We start from the raw sequence: 12,299 nt of genomic DNA on the forward strand, positions 1-12,299 counted from the left end.
ATTCGAGGACGAATGATCCCAAGGGGGAGATATTGTAACACCCCGTACCTTTAACCTAAGCTTTGACCATGATCCTAGACTTAGAAAACCAGATAAAGAATGTGGGAATTGGAAATTTCCTCTTCAGTTGTAAGATGGTGGTTTACGCCAATGAACAGTGACCGTATTTCAGTATATGGCCCGTATTTCAAGTCATAAACTGTTACCAAGGGTTTCTGAGCATTCTGGAATTTGGCAGTTGGATGTCATATGGTTAAATACGGCCCGTATTTCAACGCCTATTTGGAATTTGGGAAAACTTCCTTCATGAAAGTTGTAGATCTTTGAAATACCTTTCCAACGGTATATTATGGGGGTCAAACGGACATCTGTGCAAAGAGTTATGGCCATTTTACTGAAGAGACGCAGTGTAGTCCGTATTTCAAAATACGGCCAGTATTTAACTAGGCCAAAAATTTAATTTTTTCAGAACAGTATATATTCGTCCATATCAGTTCAAATCATTATTTTTCATTCCTTCAAGCCCTAGAACGACCTCCTACCCTCCTCCATCATCAAGAACACCAAGGTAAGCCTACTATAATTATTTCAACTCAATTCTAATACCTATCCTTGTAATCTAAACAAGAAGTTATCATTCCAAAACTAGGGTTTTCAAGAATACCCGTCCCAAGGTTCAATAATTCAAGATTTTGGAAATCTTCTTCAAAGCTCAAGTCTTTAATTCAAGTTTTGGAGCGACTAAGGTATGTAGAGTTACTATCTACGTGTGGGAACATCATTGTTCTTCCCCACGCCTCATAATCCATAAAATTATAATTCTCTACTAAAACTAGGGTTTCAATACCATGCTCATGATAACCCTATGTCCATGTCCATGATTATATTATGTATGAATTGTTATAATTCCATCATTGAGTTCTTAATATTTCTTTATGATTATTGAGAATCCGTCTGTAATCTATGAAAACCCATATCTTGTATTCCATGGGTTCTTGCATGCATGTTTTTGACTGAGAATGATTGTTTCATTAATATCCTACATGTCTACAAGTTTTCATGCAACTGTATTAGATAATTACTTTCATGCTATGATACAAGATACATACATACTAAATACAAGTTATTTCATGAAACCATATTTACAAGTTATTTCATGAAACCATGCTTACACTTTATTTCATGAAACCATGTTTACAAGTTATTTCATAAAACCATGTTTACAAGTTATTTCGTGAAATCATGATTACAAGACAAGTACAAGTTCATTCACGAAAATCATGGCCTTCTTAGCCAATTATATTATGTTCATGTTTTTGGGAGTTGCACAAATTACCGAGAAGGCTCAGATAGCCTGAAACTACGTAGCCACCGTAGGACAAGGATCGCTCCGCCCAGTTAGGATGATACCTTAATTTTACACTGAATAGATCCATCAGGCACGTTACCACCTTATACCCTGGCAAGGTATAGGGGCTCTGCTGGTCCGGCGAGGTACCAGACTCTACGTATCCACGTGGTGATATCATGTGTCGGTTTATGAAATGCTCTCCCTACTTATCATGTTTTACTTATATATATATATATATATATATATATATATATATATATATATATATATATATATATATGTACTCATGCTCATGTTCATGTCCAGGTTTTCAGTTTCAGTTCTTATCATGTTATTCCATGTCCCATGTTGTTTCTTTCAGTTGCTTTACATACCAGTACATTCAATGTGTTGACGTCCCCTTTTATTGCTCGGGGGCCTGCATTTCACGATGCAGGTACTGATATACAGGACGACACATCTGCTCAGTAGGACAGCATTCGTATCAGCTTATTGGTGAGCCCCATCTCATTCGGGGTTTAGTCAACTTCTGTTTTATGATTAGTTATGCATCTAAGGTATGCTGGGGGCCTTGTCCCAGTGAGTATGTTTTCCAGTCAGACTCATGATAGAGGTTTCATAAACTAGACAAGTCAGTTATGTTATGTTAGACATTCGGAGTAGTATAGCCATTTTGGCTCATTCATGTTATTTCCGCACTCATGTTTAAACAAGTATTTTTATTAAGTATTATGACTTACTACATTTTATAAAGGCTCATCATGCATTCACGTTATATTCCGCTCATGTTATGCCTCATAATGATTTAGCAAGTCATGTGGTTCGCCCGGTCACATGCAGTAAGGCACCGAGTGTCGTGTTTCGCCCAGGCCATGGTTCGGGGCGTGACAGTAAAGTGAGTACATAATGGAGAATTATTATTTGGAAGTTACAAGACTAAAGAGGATGAATATGGGTGATTAATGAAAAGAGGTTTCAAAGAAAGTAATGGTCATTCCCATCCAAAGAGCACTAACGTATGAAGAGGAATTGGGAAATATAAATGACACATTAATATGATTAAAGAGATGGTGGCTGAATGAGTTTCAAAGGGAAACCAAATGGTCACTATTCTGCCACCAACCGAAATGGTTATTTATTGAGGCACTTTAAGAAGACATATTTTGTTAATATTAAAATGCTTAAAATAGCCATCAATCCCCCACTCATTTTAATATTAAAATAAGAGAGTTTACTAGCTAAAGGTAGACTATTATGTATAATGAAGGTGTGCTCTGCATTGAACCTCCACTTAGTAAAACAATAATCTTTACTCCAGAGCCGTAGTGGTCTCAGACTTGAACTATGACTGATTAAGGGAAATAAAGAATTATTGCTTACACATAATAATCAAGGTGTTAATATGAACTTTCACAGCCAACACATTACGACCTTGTGCTTTCCCGATTTCATGAGTGCTTTTGAGAACAAGCCCAATTCTCCTAATACTCATAGAAAGCAGCCTACTTCCACACTCACATAGGTGAAATCTGTCAAAGGTGCTTCTGTAACTTAACACCCCACTCATACGAGCTACAGCATTTCATTAAGAGTTTATAAACTCAACCTCCACAAATCGTTACAGAATAATGCACTCACACCATAGGGAGGGAATAAATAAAATAGTGCATTTTCTCAATAAGTCATCATATGATTTGTTTTTCCCATTGAACATGGTTATAGGATCTCTAGTCCCCAGGTTGGGTTTCCTCATATAAGACTCATGAATCTATGGGCTTCAGTCCCATCCCCTTCGATGTGCTCCAGACCCTTTCTCTTGCCAAGGCCTTGGTTAGTGGATCTCCAAGATTATCACAAGATTTGACATAATCAACATTAATGGTACCACTTGTCAAATATGATCTCACAGTACTATGTTTTCTCCTTATGGGTCTGGATTTTGGACTGTTGTATCCTGGAGGGGACAAGTCAGAAAGATTACTGCTGGACCGGTAGATTTGCTGCATTGGGATTGAATCTCCTTAAAATTGTTGGTGATAATACAATAAAAATAAAATAACAATTGAAAAATAAAGTAAAAATGTCTCCGGCTGAGACGTGGATATCTCGCTCTCTTTAAGGAGATTCAAGCCCACTGCAGCAAATCTACCGGTCCAACAGTAATCTTTCTGATTTGTCCCCTCCAGGATACAACAGCCTGACTACGTCGTATAACTCAACAAACTCTGAACAAAATGTTGAGTCCAAAGCTCCACAAACAAGAACACCTTCCTTCAACTAAACAAAACTCTTTTTTTTTACTAACTCACTTTTCATGCACTCTATATTTTATCTCTACTCCACAAAGTAAGGATGACTAACTATTTATAGCTAGGAAAATCATCCTTGAATTGAATAGGAAATGAATGGGGTAGTAAAGTGATTACATAATGAAGAATTATTATTTGGAAGTTACAAGACTAAAGAGGATGAATATGGGTGATTAATGAAAAGAGGTTACAAAGAAAGTAATCGTCATTCCCATCCAAAGAGCACTAACGTATGAAGAGGAATTGGGCAATATAAATGACACATTAATATGATTAAAGAGATGGTGGCTGAATGAGTTTCAAAGGGAAACCAAATGGTCACTATTCTGCCAACACCCCCCCCCCCCCCCCACACACACACACACAAAAGATATGCTCCTGATTGTACTTAGCGGAGCTCCTGATTGGTACTCGGTGGAATAGTCAGAAGTGTTCCAAGCTCAAGCTTTATATCTACAAGCATGCCTTCAATTTTGCAAATTCCATGGTTCTTGGTTGTGCAATTCAATTAAGCATACTAGATATAATTCATAAAACATAAGCACCCAATGACTCTCTCTGAGTTAGTTTCACAGCTGAAGCTTCCTCCTGCAAAATCAAATGGCATTCATCGATCGATGCGCCTATTGGTATACTCTTGATTCCTTGCCACTACGAAAAAGCTTGATTAAAACTCATAAATGAAGAAGGGTATGTTCTTACAGCTTCTTCTAAGCGGCTTTTACAACAAACAACAACAACATACCCAATGAAATCCCAACTTTATCACCTTTTGTTAGAGCAATGGTTGACCTTCCTATGATGAATCCATGCAGGGGCGGATTTACCTTAAGTCGAGGGATGTCACATGACACTGCTTCGTCGGAAATTTTTGCTAAATATGTATATATAATTAAAGGCAGAAGCTAACATGGAAGATATATATAATATAGTGACACTACTTAACACTAAGTATTGCGCAGCTCAACTGGTTAGACGCTGAGATTATCTAGTGAGTGCGCGAGTTCGACTCCTCATAGCACCATTTTTTTTTATATAAAAGTTTTGGTCACCACCTATCTTTCTGCCAAATGATACATGTGAGAGTCGAACCTATGACCTCTTGGAAGTTAACAAAACTAAAACCCATCAGTCTAAACTCACACTTATCTATTGATGCGACAATAAACATCTTCAACTAAACAAGAATCTTGCTGCTTTGGTAGATAGTAATCTGTTGTAGGTGCGGTTCTTTTTTATGTTTTTTCCCCTCACCTTCTTTCTCGCCAATAAAATTGATCAAGACAATTTACGAAATCAAATGAATAATCAGTTGTTTTGGTGAATATTTGGTTCTAAATATTAAAAAAAAAAGTATTTAGTATTATTTCTAATGAGGTAATTTTGAATACATTTAAAAAAAAAAACTCATCCAAAAAAGTAATAGTAGTATTTTTTTAGAAAAGTTATAATAATGTAAGTGAATTGTGTTTTATTAGTATTTGTTCCTTTTTAATGTGGTGTTATATTATTTCGTCTATTATTACTCACTTTAAAATGTGACACCGCTGATGAAAAATTCTGCGTACGCCACTGAATTCATGGCAATCTTTGGGAGATTGATTTATAGGAAATGAATCCACCCCATTTGAAACAGTACATTTTAATGAAATTTTAGCATGAAATGAATGGATTCCACGCGTTCAAATTCTACAAAATAAAAGATTTATATTTTACGGAAAAGGGCCAAAATTACCCCTAAACTTTGAGAAATAGATCATTCATACCCTTCGTTATACTATAGGGTCAATTATACCCTTTCCGTTATACTATAGGGCCAATTATACCCTTATACTAAACGGCCTACCACGTGGCATCATCCTAGACGCTCAGCCCATTTTTCCCCCCAAATATTTTCTTACCCACCAACTTAACCCAACCCGACCCGGATATAAATTTTTCATCCAACCCTTTTTCTTTTCTCTTTCTTACTCTCTTCTTCTTTCTCATGCCCAACTCCTCCATGTCCACCATCTCCGATCCCTCACCCCCAGCTCCTCCATGTCATTCTCTTTTTTTATTTTTTTTGTTTCTTTGAAAATAGTTTGATGAGTTTTTGTGTTTCTTTGAAACGGAAGAATGTGATTTGCAGTCCTCGTCATCAACGGCAATCCCATAAGGAACGGCCAATTTTTTGCAGAGCTAGAAGAATATTAGCCTTAATTGCTAATTTACTTAATGGTTGAAAAAGTTCAAGCTAATATATTCATATCTTCCACCTGGGTTTGATTTATTTCCGTAAGGTTTTTCAATTCAGAAAATGGAATTGAAAAATTGTACGAGTAGCTCTTCGATTGAGATTTAATTATGGACCACTATTGATATAAATCACATTAATCTGCAATTTTTGAGCAACTAGCTATGATACCTTTTTCTGTGTATGGTGAAAAGGAGAGAAGCAATATTATGTTTTGATTTCAATAGAGAAGCAAATCTGTGTTAACAACATCACCATGTGAAGTTCCAAAACATAATTATTTGGGAAAAGATGTAGTGCCAATTTTTTCTTTTTCTCTTCTTTGCTTCACACAGTTCACTGTCCAATTTAACTTAAAGAAAAACACCCTTCAAACAATTTATTCACCTTCATTTACACACCAAAAAAAAAAAAAAGGAGAATGACATGGAGGAGCTGGGGGTGAGGGATCGGAGATAGTGGACATGGAGGAGTTGGGCATCGAGAAAGAAGAAGAGAGTAAGAAAGAGAAAAGAAAAGGGTTGGGTGACAAAATTATATCCGTGTCGGGTTGGGTTAAGTTGGTGGGTAAAAAATGGGTTGGGCATCTAGGATGATGCCACTTGGCAGGTCGTTTAACATAAGGGTATAATTGGCCCTATAGTATAATGGTAAGGGTATAATTGACCCTATAGTATAACGAAGGGTATGAATGATCTATTTCTCAAAGTTCAGGGGTAATTTTGGCACTTTTCCGTATATTTTATCTCTCGAATTGGAGTTTATGTTAAGGCCTAGGACAAAAATGAGATTTTTTCCAAACGGCGGAGCAAAATTAGACCAAAAGTCTTGCGGAAAACAAAATTGCTATATTTCGGATAGCACACATACAAATTTGACCATTTTCTCTTATTTTTATCTATCCACCTCTATAATTTCATCCGGTTGTTAACAAATGCATGTGATTCATCAATTTATTTTAACTAGATTTCGGAACGCACGTGTATTTCATACTAATTAGTACCAATGTTTTACAATTATTGTAATAAACTAAAAGAAAAAATTATAATTCTAAAAGGAATGTTGTTAAATAATCACCCAGGTTAAATAGAAATGGATTCAATGAGAATAATGAAAGGCTAATATGAGGAAATTTAACTGAACATGCATGAGACTTTTCTTTTTCAGTGTCCCACTAATCCGGATTCGAGCGTGAAGTTCCACTTTGGGGCCGCTCCTTAGTAAAAGTGATTCCTAATACTCCATTAAAGCTTAAACTCAAAATATATGAATAAGTACTTACCACTCAACCATAGTCTTTAGTGATAATCTATATATCATTATAAAGCTGGGCTTAGGAGAGGTGATGTGGCATATCTCTAAAGCCAGAAAATCGATTTATCTTTATTCTCAATTTTTTACCTTTATCTCATATTTAAATTGTATAATAAATAAATTAGGAAAAAAATGTACTAATTTAATATATCATCACATAACAGTTGCGTCCTCATTCACAAACGTTGCCTTTTAAAAGTGTCAATTTAAATTTTCTCTTTCCTTAGTACTGAAATGCTGCCTTTTAAAAATAGAAGTGTCAAAATTTTACTCCTCCCTCTTCGGAACGCACGTGTATTTCATACTAATTAGTACCAATGTGTTTACAATTATTGTAATAAACTAAAAGAAAAAATTATAATTCTAAAAAGAATGTTGTTAAATAATCACCCAGGTTAAATAGAAATGGATTCAATGAGAATAATGAAAGGCTAATGTGAGGAAATTTAACTGAACATGTATGAGACTTTTCTTTTTCAGTGTCCCACTAATCCAGATTAGCGCGTGAAGTTCCACTTTGGGGCCGCTCCTTATTAAAAGTGATTCCTAATCTATATATAATATAAATCTAGGCATAAACAAGGTGATGTAGCACCTCTCTATTGTCACCATTCCTATTTATCTTTTCTCTCCTTTTTTAGCCTTTTTATTTCATTTATTTGCTATTTTAAAAAGCTAAAGAGTTACTCCTTTTAACTTTCTTAATTATGTTAAATGTGCTACATTTAACTCTCTCTATATCACTTGGCGATTTGTCTATTAGACCATCTTTATTACTGCTACCATGTAGCCTTTTCATTGTCTTAATCAGTTACAAGACTATAATAACTAAAATTACAGTATACCAAATTAAATAAAAATAGTCTGAAGAATGGTTGTAACCGTTACAACCATTCATAATTATCCACATTTATGCTAAAGCACGTGTATATGGCTCTATAATAGACGTGAAAAAGGGACAAACATCCCTCTCTGCCTACACTTTGATGAAATTATTGATCTGAATTGGTTATTGGTAATCTTGGATAATACTTTTTTACTGGTTGTCTAGAGTTTGTAGTGATGACATGTGCACTTTGGTTTGCAGGTTTGAGAATACTCTTCTTAACAGCCATGCACAAAGAGATAATTCTGGAAAAGGTATGCAATTTTTGCTTCATTTTATTTGGATTTTCATCAATAATTATATACTAAATACATGATGAAATTAGTTTTCACATAGATCAAGTACTAACCTGTGAAAATCAGTATGTAGCTATTTTCATTAATATGTGGGTTTATGTTGCAACATCATTTTGATTATGCATTTATTTTTAGAGGACTTAAGGAAGAGTTTGTCAAAGTCGCTTAAAGTTTCTAACTATTATTTACCCTAATTTCTTGTAGGGAATGGCGAGAGCTCTATTATTTTGTTCTTGCAGTCATAATTATCTAGAATGTTAGTATAATCATGACGCTACTTCCGATTTTCAACGTAATGGAATTAAAATTTGTGTTGACTATTTTTTACATTTGATATTCTTAAAAAAATTAATTGATTCAATTTTGATTTCTGTATACGCTAAAAGGAAGACGCTGAAGTAATTGTTAAATAAAGATTCTACGAATGTCCTCGAAAATAAATCAATTAATACTACTACCTGTGTTGCAAGATGTATGAAATTGGATAAAATGACTTCAAATTTGATGATTTGATCGAGTTTAACGAGCAATTTTGTGAGAATCTCCTTATCTTTTGAAAGCAAGATAAATACATATTACTTCCGTACAAGTATGTCAATAGGATTATGAAGGTTTTGTGCTTGATATTATGCATTGAAGTCCAAAAAAATAATATTTCAATATTTGATAAACAACAATCAACTTTGTGAAAATATTTATTCAAGGCGTAACTGAAATTAAAGTGTTACGACTGAATAATATACTAATTATAAAGTTTGTCAAAAAGTACAACCCTTCACCAAATTGAATGTCTTAGAGCGATAATATATATTTTTGTATACTTTACTTTTTATTGTAGAACACTAATTAAAATATAAGTTTGCTCATACTTTTATTACCGTGCAAAACGCGGATAATTTCACTAGTATATATATAAAAGCAAGCAAAGGACCTGCTGATGTTGTATGCCTCTAAGGCCAGCATTAAGATTTATCTTTTTTCTGGTTTTTTTAGGGTTTTTTTTCCATCTTAATTATTTTCTTTCAATTCTACCCATTTGTTTTCCTGGAAGAACCCATTAATAACCGTTTATTAAGTCGCGCCATGTCGAAACAAAACCCTCGGTCTTCCCCTTTTCCTTCTCCAATTACCATTTGCCCTTCTTCTCAAAGAGTATACAGTCAAATGATTCCATTATCACAACAACTTTCAGGAAACAACACAAATTAATTAACAGAGAAGAGGAATTCAACGCATCGAACGCGCTAAGAAGAAATTAGTAGAGGAAGAAGTATACTCTCTCTGACAAAAAACACAAAGGTATGAAACTTCGAGTTTTCTTTTGTGTTTTCCTTCATGTATCTATAGTATATGTATTACACTTTTGCCTTTCTGTATTCGGCAATGTCTAATTTGGTACTATTAATGTATCGAATTCACCTTATATCTGTTTTCCCTTATGTATTCGACAATGTTTTATTTGGTATTGGCAGTTTCCATATGCCTTCTTGGTTTTCCAGTTGTTTATGTGCATACTTCATTTGAATTTGATTCTTATTTCTTTCGATCATCGTTTAACGTTCTGTGTTATTGTGCACGAAAGAATAGTCCTTTTAAGTCATAATCTTGAATATAAGATAAATTACATGATATAACATGTAAATATGATTTGATAGTGTAAAATTTCTTACACTAACGGAAAATATAACTTAAATGTATACCTTTTGAACCCTAAGAAGGAAAAAATATCAAGGGAAAAAGTGATATCTTGGGTTATTTTGTTCTGTTTTCATGGCTACAAAAAAACCACCAATGAAGCTGCAAAAATATGGAGAGGATAGTGTTGTTTTTTGGAGTAAGATCATGAGATATGTATTTCAGTCAACTCAAGAAAACAAAAGAAAGTTTGAAATATGATATGTGTTATTGTGCACGAAAGATTATTACTTTAAGTAATGTCCAGTTATGGTAGGCGAGCCAAAAATCCAAGAGTTTTTCCTGTTCTCCAGTGAGATTGAACACATTGAGTTCGACCAGGTCAATAGCTTAACTTTTTCGAACTATTTCATGAGAATTATATTTGAGTTTAATAGTTGCATTTTGCAGAGTTTTGGTGTAAAGCAAGAGAAATCACGATCCTTCTTTGGGTGTTCTTAAGCTTTTCTTTCACTTTTTCCCCCTTTTGTTTCTCGCTTCTTGCTTCTCGCTTAAGATATGAATCATGGAGAAAAAAGACCCGTGTCAGTTAGGACTATTAGGCATTTGTTCTTTTACTTAGATTTACTTTTTAGAATTGTTACGGTGTATTCGTGTCCAATTTATGAGCTAAATAAATATTTGTAACTATCCTGTAAGGCACGAATGTTGCTCCTCAATTTTCCTGCATAAATTTTTTTATTGTGTGTTTCCTTGATTGAGAGTCTTCAATCTACCTTGCCATGGAAGAGGAAAAACTAAATCCCGTTGACCTACAGAAGTCGCACCAATCAAAAATGGATAGCCACCAAAAAGAAAGTCCACTTTAAGGTACAAATGGAATTGATTTATACAAAAACATATATGGGACGTTACAAATGAATGTTGTGTTTCCCTCACTATCCTCTTTCAAGTCATTTCCCTAATAATATTATTAAGGAGTCGTTTGAACCACTTCTCTTATCCATCCTCATTGAAGGAATCAGTTCTTTGCAAAACAGGTTTTGCTAAAAGAGTGTGAAGAATTTGAGGGGCTTGCAAGCAAATGGAAAATACAAGTTAATATTGCTTTTATTACATATATATTGAGCTGAATAAATTATACAGAGATGAATGAACTACATTACCCTTTTCCTGATATTTAATCAAAATAGAATTCAACAATTTACTTACCAGAATATATTTGGAACATCAGGCAATAGATATCTGTCAATGTTGTAGCACTGTACATGTACATTTTTTATTTTAATATCAAGAATTATTTTTTAGTAGTTTTTGGTTAGTGGGCACTTTCAGAATCTGATAATGATAAAAATAAAAATAAAAACTCTCCTTTTCCGTGCTCGCCAATCGTCCTTTTGACAAATTGAAGAGAGAAAAGAGAGTTGAACTTTGTCTTTCTATTTGTTTATTTGAGAAAAAAGGAAATTTTCCTTTTTCCTGTTTTTTTATTGAGAAATTGGTCAACTATCAAATTTGGGAGTCCTGCCTTCCTTTCTTTTAGTCTTTGGGTGCAGATCTTGCAGAAAATGTTATTGCATAAAACACCTATGAGAGGAAGAGAGAAAGATGGGCATGAGATATGCTGTTGTTACTTGAGTTATGAGCACCATACAACAATCAATGCAAATTAGTGGATGTGATTTGCAGTTGTTCTATGAAAAGGTTGAATCCTTGACAGCTATAATGGAGAAACCCGGCAATATAACAAGCAAAGACGATCTTGAGGCATTGACAATATTGGAAGCTGAACTCCTAGAGCTAGCGTGCACACAAAAGTTATGGTTTACTCGAGATCAAGAAAAGGTTTTTTGGCAGAAACTGCAGAGGAATGAATCAGTGCTTTGTGGGAACTAAACGTCCTCTTGGAACAAGTAGTAGAATGCATTGATTTGGCCATCATGACGCATGGATGGCAATAGGGGGCAGGTACAACAACATCCAAGATCCGGAAACACAAAAATTATCTCTTGCCTATGTATCTCTACATGCTCTAGAGCCCGAGTATATGATGGTTGGCCGGGAAAGTGAATTCGAGATGATGAAGGATCAACTTGGTCGAGGTGAAAGGGAACTAGAAGTTGTATCTATTGTAGGGATGGAGGCATCAACAAGACAACTTTGACTAATAATACCTACAATGATCCATTAATTTGGCCTCACTTTGACATGCGTGCAAAAGCTACTGTTTCACTAGAGTATTGTGCGAGAAATGTACTCCTAGGCTTCTCTC

Source organism: Lycium barbarum, chromosome 12 (genome assembly GCF_019175385.1).
Source record: "Lycium barbarum isolate Lr01 chromosome 12, ASM1917538v2, whole genome shotgun sequence".
Taxonomy (NCBI): Eukaryota; Viridiplantae; Streptophyta; class Magnoliopsida; order Solanales; family Solanaceae; genus Lycium; species Lycium barbarum.